This window comes from Pinus tabuliformis, chromosome 3_1, assembly GCF_031772625.1.
Source record: "Pinus tabuliformis cultivar Carrire ecotype Pingquan chromosome 3_1, CPIR1, whole genome shotgun sequence".
NCBI lineage: Eukaryota > Viridiplantae > Streptophyta > Pinopsida > Pinales > Pinaceae > Pinus > Pinus tabuliformis.
In genome coordinates, this window is record NC_142301.1 from 458,457,048 (window position 1) to 458,464,368 (window position 7,321).

At 39.8% G+C, this 7,321-nt stretch overlaps 1 pseudogene; it reads left to right on the forward strand.

Annotated features, from left to right (window-relative positions):
* The first annotated feature begins 223 nt into the window (after window positions 1-223).
* LOC149187723 (uncharacterized) lies at window positions 224-694 on the forward strand (annotated as a pseudogene).
* Window positions 695-7,321: the final 6,627 nt, after the last annotated feature.

Below are 7,321 nucleotides of genomic sequence, written 5' to 3' on the forward strand. Positions count from 1 at the left end.
GTTTGCATCAACAGTTGTCAGCTTATAAGATTTTAGTATCCCAGCGGATGGTGTTTCATTAGGTTTATCTGGAGCATTCTTTCTTTGGAAGAAGCCTTCTGTGGTAATCAGCGTTGTAAACAAAGTGAACGCATCAAACATTGAAAACATTATTCCAGAGCTCTTTGCAGGGGTTCATATCCGGGGAAGAGGTCTATTTTGTAGGTCATGTATGAAATCCTAGATGGCATCACCTGGATTTACTGATGTTTTTGCTGCCTTGGTTGCTGTGGTGAATACAAAGTTTCCAGAAGTTGGTAATCTCCTTTTGAGAAGGTTTATTTTGCAGCTTAAGAGGGTTTTCAAACGAAATGACAAGCCTCTGTTACTAGCAGCAACAAAATTCATAGCTCACCTAGTGAACCAACAAATTGCACATGAGATCATTACTTTGGAACTTCTTACTGTTTTGCTGGAGAATCCTACAGACAGTAGTGTTGAGGTTGCTGTTGGATTTGTAGAGGAATGCGGGTCCATGTTTCAAGACCTATCACTTCAAGGCCGCTATGGAATTTTTGAGCGATTTAGGGGTATTCTTCATGAGGGAGAAATTAACAAACAAGTACAGTTTTCGATTGAAGGACTCTTTGCAATTCGCAAAGCCAATTTCCAGGGTTATCCTGCTATTCGTCCAGAACTGGATCTTGTGAAGTAGTCAGCGAATTTGCAAAATCAGTGCAGGGTAATGAACACGCGGCACTTTAAACTGAGGATGTCGTTGAATATCCGTGAAGCCCGCAATGCATGCATTTGTCAACGTTTGGATTCATGGTGATTATGTTTCGGCTTCGGATAGAAATTCCACAGGACCCATGATTGCCGTGGTTGGAGGGAGACCCAGCAGGCGAAATTTGATCGTATCAGGCCATCAGCATTCTAATGCCACATTTCATATTGGACAAGGAACATGAGCGCTTCTGTTGAGCCAGTCTTGTTAGCAGCTAATGATGCAAAGCTACATGGAGGAGAGCGTAAGTGCCTTTTGAATATAGCCATGCAATTGATCATCATTCGCGGACAAAATGGTTCCAAAACTGATAGATCGTGCTTCCAGAGTTCTTATTTCTTCCACAGATGACAAAACTGTTGAATATTTAGGGGGATTATTGTGTGTTTTCTATCTTTTGGGAAATGTGGGAAGCATGGAATCTCTCTGCTGTGGATGCTATTGCTACAGAGAGCGGATTACATTATTATCTGGTGTTTGTTTCCGGCACTTTGGTGGTCTGTGCAAGTCTTATTTCACATCTGTTTTTGGCCATACTCACTAGCTACTTGTTCATCATGCAAGCATGGCAGAAGATCTAACATGAATGCCTGACACTAGTGCTACGGAAGTATGGTAAAATGTGAGATCGTTTTCATTTTGATCTACAAGCTCTTCAAGGAACGGGACTGTGCAGGCTTATCACCTAAATCTCAGGAGCTTGCTGTTATATTCTTAGCAGTGGGGGTGTATTGCAGTTTTGTTATGAAATATGATATACATACAGTGCTTATTGTGCTATTTGTGGTGGTTGTAATCAAGAGGGTATTTCACTATCATGCAGGCCGCCATAGATATAGTTCCTTTCTGCAATAACAAGAGAATGACTATTGATGTCTTGCCCGGGGCTTACAGGCAGCAAATTTATGTGCCCAAGACAAAGAATATGATCACATTGCGGGGATTTTGTGCAGAGAACACTGCATAGATACTATGTGAATGCTTAGTACTGCAGCATATGTTTTGACGATGGATGTGTTTGGGCCAATAGCTGATAATGCAGGTGGAATTGTGGAAATAAGTCAACAGCCTGAAAGTGTTATATAGCTATTCCAGAGGTATTTCTTGGAGGATCTGTTGTTTTTGTTGCTCGCAATCGATTTGCAGTCCTTGATAAGATTTATAACCAAGTGATGATAAAAAATCTCAGAAATGAGGTGACTAAGAGGTGTAGTCTTCCAGCAACTGTAGATGCAATCTTTTATGCAGGTGAAAAATCTGTCAAGCAGTGCGAGGATCAACAAGTCTATTTATGCAAAGTTTAAAATAGATGAGCCAAAACCATGTCAAGATAAATGAGGCTCAAGACAGTCAGACTTTGATGTTAAAGCTGTGTTTTGTGATTACACAGCAGTTTCGTAGCGCGCTACGAAACTGCTGTAGCTGCATGTTTCAGTTGAGCCAATCAATTATGATTGACAAATCAGCGAATCTTTCTGAAAGGTGTTGTCTTCACACATGGAAAAATGGCCAGCACATCGAAGACGTGGCAGCCTGTGCTATTTTGAGTAATCAAAGATAAAAGGCATGCTTCTTTGGATTCGAATATTGTGCAGCACATCAAAGACCGACAAACAGGGGCCTATGTTTCAGGGTAACAGAAAAGATGTGTCATTGAAGACAAACATGGAGCATTAAAGGTTCATCACAGCCACCACCAGAAAGAGAGCAGATGTCAAAGAATGAAGTTCATTGTAATTAAAGCCATCAAAGCTACCACTGTAGTAATCCACTTGGCAGAGAATGAATCTTGATTGTAGTAAATGCTATGTCCAGCATGATGTAGAATTAGAATCTTATTTGTTTTAAGTTTCTAGAGCTGTCAATTAGTAGTAAGTGGCTTTTATTAGTTAGTTTAAAGGTGAATATGTGTCATTAGAAAAGGACTTCGAGTTCCCCTCAGATGAATCCGAGTCAGGTAGAAGAACTTTATAAATAGCTGAAACAGAAATAAACAAGAGGTTGGATGTTTTTGAGAAACAGAGTTTATTTTGGCTTATGTAAGAACTTGTTTTCAGTAATACAAATGACTGCTTTTTCTTCTCAGGATTCATACATTGTTTCAGATGCCCAAGATATATGTGGTTTTGTTTTATCCTTTATGTTTTACAGCTTTATAGATACACAATCACTCAAAATTCACTCTACTGCTCTGATTTCCTGTGTGTATTTGTAAGTTGAGGTTTATTTGAGACGTGTCTTGAGTGTTTAAACATTACATGCCCTGAGTTCTATGAATGAGTGGTTTTATAGTTTGCTGAAATGATGATTAACTCCATGAGCCCAATGGAAATCTTTGTAAGGTCTGTCCAGCCAATTTATATGTTAAATTTACTTTGCAAGAGTTAGCCATCTCATCAATATTTAAAATCAATAACCCTTTGAGAGAGCCCTCTCAGGCTAAGGAGGCTAAGCCTTAGTCAAAAGTCTGGTTTGAAATAGTTACACAGAGTCTAACTGATTAGCAGCCTTCAGTGCTTGATTTTGTGATAACATTTTGGTGCGTCTGCCGGGAGCCTGAAGATTATTCTTTCCCGAAATTATGAAGCTGAACTTCTGAAGGTAGCAGGAGCTCAGAAGGTTTTTTAGGCTGCAAAACTACCTTGGCGACTCCATTGTTGAAGAATTCGAAATTCATAGGTTCATGGTGATTCCACTAGAGTTATGAAGGACCCAGATGCTACCATTCTTATCTCAAGGTATGCATGCATAGATTTTTCAGGAATTCAAGGTTTCCCAAATCATTTTCCCAAGGATGCATATTTGCTAAGGAATGGTCCAAAATTCAACGAAGAAGATTTGGGTTTAACTTTGAAGCATATATCAGATTTTTGTGAATTTGCAGCGCTGCTTAGAGTTAAACATGAGGATGTTTGCATTATGTTATTCTATGATTCACTTCAAGGGAAATGTAAACAATGGATTGAAAGTTTTCCTACCAAATCCATTAAGTCATTTCAGGACTTTTGGCTTATGTTTTTGGAGGAATGGATAGATAGGTCAGAGGTGGTGGCAAACTCTCCTTCAGTTCAAGGTTTCAAACAACGGAATAATGATCATAGTAATGGAGAAACAAATGAAAATTTTCCTTTATCCTTGTCCTCGTATCTAAAATCCTTTGACTGCAAGGCAGAGGATAAGATGAAAATTTTGGATGAAGTTGCTGAGGACATTGAGAAAGAAATTGAAGGATTAGAAGGTCAAATTCAGGCATATAGTTTTCATAATCATGATCATTATTTTCAGAAGTTTTCTATGGCAGAACGCAAGGAGAGAATGCTGGTTCCTTTCTCTTTCACGATTGAGGAACTGAACACTATTGTTGAAGATCAGTTTGCACAGCCGGAAAGTTACAAGAAAAATCAAGTTGATCATGTATTCTGGGATCCTATAGCTGATTACATGGAAGAGTTTTACACTCCAGTGTTTCAGTTTTCTTATAAAGATCAGAGACAATTTCAGTGGCAGCGGTCATCACACTATCATATTGGCTCTGAACTCCAATGCAGTCAAAAAACTCAAATATCAGATAAAACAGAGGATTGGCTACATTGGAAATTTCATATTGATTGAGCAGAAAGAAGTTAAAATTGTTAGGGTAGGTAGGTAGGTAAATGCAAATAAGCTCAAGGTCAACTGAGCATTTTTCAGTAGATGTAGATTTCTTTCTCCTACAGTCATGCTTGCCAAGCAAATTTCTGTTTGTCAAATAAATTTTATAAGCCACTGGAACTGCAGGTTCTTAGTGTACCACAAGGGCACACTATCCCAAGTGGAGCCACTGTTATCACAGACAAAATTTCAATGCTAAATGTCTGCAAATAAGCACACGAATCCTTTTAGCGATTTCGCAGCGCTACATGTTTAGGTGGTTTCGTAGCGCGCTACGAAATTGGGGATTTGTCCTAATCCATAGCGGCCCTTTCACAGCTGTCATGTTTATCAAAATCCATTGGGTTTGCATCAACAGTTGTCAGCTTATAAGGTTTTTAGTATCCCAGCGGATGGTGTTTCATTAGGTTTATCTGGAGCATTCTTTCTTTGGAAGAAGCCTTCTGTGGTAATCAGCGCTGTAAACAAAGTGAACGCATCAAACATTGAAAACATTATTCCAGAGCTCTTTGCAGGGGTTCATATCCGGGGAAGAGGTCTATTTTGTAGGTCATGTATGAAATCCCAGATGGCATCACCTGGATTTACTGATGTTTTTGCTGCCTTGGTTGCTGTGGTGAATACAAAGTTTCCAGAAGTTGGTAATCTCCTTTTGAGAAGGTTTATTTTGCAGCTTAAGAGGGTTTTCAAACGAAATGACAAGCCTCTGTTACTAGCAGCGACAAAATTCATAGCTCACCTAGTGAACCAACAAATTGCACATGAGATCATTGCTTTGGAACTTCTTACTGTTTTGCTGGAGAATCCTACAGACGATAGTGTTGAGGTTGCTGTTGGATTTGTAGAGGAATGCGGGTCCATGTTTCAAGACCTATCACTTCAAGGCCGCTATGGAATTTTTGAGCGATTTAGGGGTATTCTTCATGAGGGAGAAATTAACAAACAAGTACAGTTTTCGATTGAAGGACTCTTTGCAATTCGCAAAGCCAATTTCCAGGGTTATCCTACTATTCGTCCAGAACTAGATCTTGTGAAGCAGTCAGCGAATTTGCAAAATCAGTGCAGGGTAATGAACACGCGGCACTTTAAACTGAGGATGTCGTTGAATATCCGTGAAGCCCCCAATGCATGCATTTGTCAACGTTTGGATTCATGGTGATTATGTTTCGGCTTCGGATAGAAATTCCACAGGACCCATGATTGCCGTGGTTGGAGGGAGACCCAGCAGGTGAAATTTGATCGTATCAGGCCATCAGCATTCTAATGCCACATTTCATATTGGACAAGGAACATGAGCGCTTCTGTTGAGCAAGTCTTGTTAGCAGCTAATGATGCAAAGCTACATGGAGGAGAGCGTAAGCGCCTTTTGAATATAGCCATGCAATTGATCATCATTCGCGGACAAAATGGTTCCAAAACTGATAGATCGTGCTTCCAGAGTTCTTATTTCTTCCACAGATGACAAAACTGTTGAATATTTAGGGGGATTATTGTGTGTTTTCTATCTTTTGGGAAATGTGGGAAGCATGGAATCTCTCTGCTGTGGATGCTATTGCTACAAAGAGTGGATTACATTATTATCTGGTGTTTGTTTCCGACACTTTGGTGGTCTGTGCAAGTCTTATTTCACATCTGTTTTTGGCCATACTCACTAGCTACTTGTTCGTCATGCAAGCATGGAAGAAGATCTAACATGAATTCCTGACACTAGTGCTACGGCAGTATGGTAAAATGAGAGATCGTTTTCATTTTGATCTACAAGCTCTTCAAGGAACGGGACTGTGCAGGCTTATCACCTAAATCTCAGGAGCTTGCTGTTATATTCTTAGCAGTGGGGGTGTACTGCAGTTTTGTTATGAAATATGATATACATACAGTGCTTATTGTGCTATTTGTGGTGGTTGTAATCAAGAGGGTATTTCACTATCGTGCAGGCCGCCATAGATATAGTTCCTTTCCGCAATAACAAGAGAATGACTATTGATGTCTTGCCCGGGGCTTACAGGCAGCAAATTTATGTGCCCAAGACAAAGAATATGATCACATTGCGGGGATTTTGTGCAGAGAACACTGCATAGCTACTATGGGAATGCTTAGTACTGCAGCATATGTTTTGACAATGGATGTGTTTGGGCCAATAGCTGATAATGCAGGTGGAATTGTGGAAATGAGTCAACAGCCTGAAAGTGTTGATATAGCTATTCCAGAGGTATTTCTTGGAGGATCTGCTGTTTTTGTTGCTCGCAATCGATTTGCAGTCCTTGATAAGATTTATAACCAAGTGATGATAAAAAATCTCAGAAATGAGGTGACTAAGAGGTGTAGTCTTCCAGCAACTGTAGATGCAATCTTTTATGCAGGTGAAAAATCTGTCAAGCAGTGCGAGGATCAACAAGTCTATTTATGCAAAGTTTAAAATAGATGAGCCAAAACCATGTCAAGATAAATGAGGCTCAAGACAGTCAGACTTTGATGTTAAAGCTGTGTTTTGTGATTACACAGCAGTTTCGTAGCACGCTACGAAACTGCTGTAGCTGCATGTTTCAGTTGAGCCAATCAATTATGATTGACAAATCAGCGAATCTTTCTGAAAGGTGTTGTCTTCACACATGGAAAAATGGCCAGCACATCGAAGACGTGGCAGCCTGTGCTATTTTGAGTAATCAAAGATAAAAGGCATGCTTCTTTGGATTCGAATATTGTGAAGCACATCAAAGACCGACAAACTGGGGCCTATGTTTCAGGGTAACAGAAAAGATGTGTCATTGAAGACAAACATGGAGCATTAAAGGTTCATCACAGCCACCGCCAGAAAGAGAGCAGATGTCAAAGAATGAAGTTCATTGTAATTAAAGCCATCAAAGCTACCGCTGTAGTAATCCACTTGGCAGAGAATGAATCTTG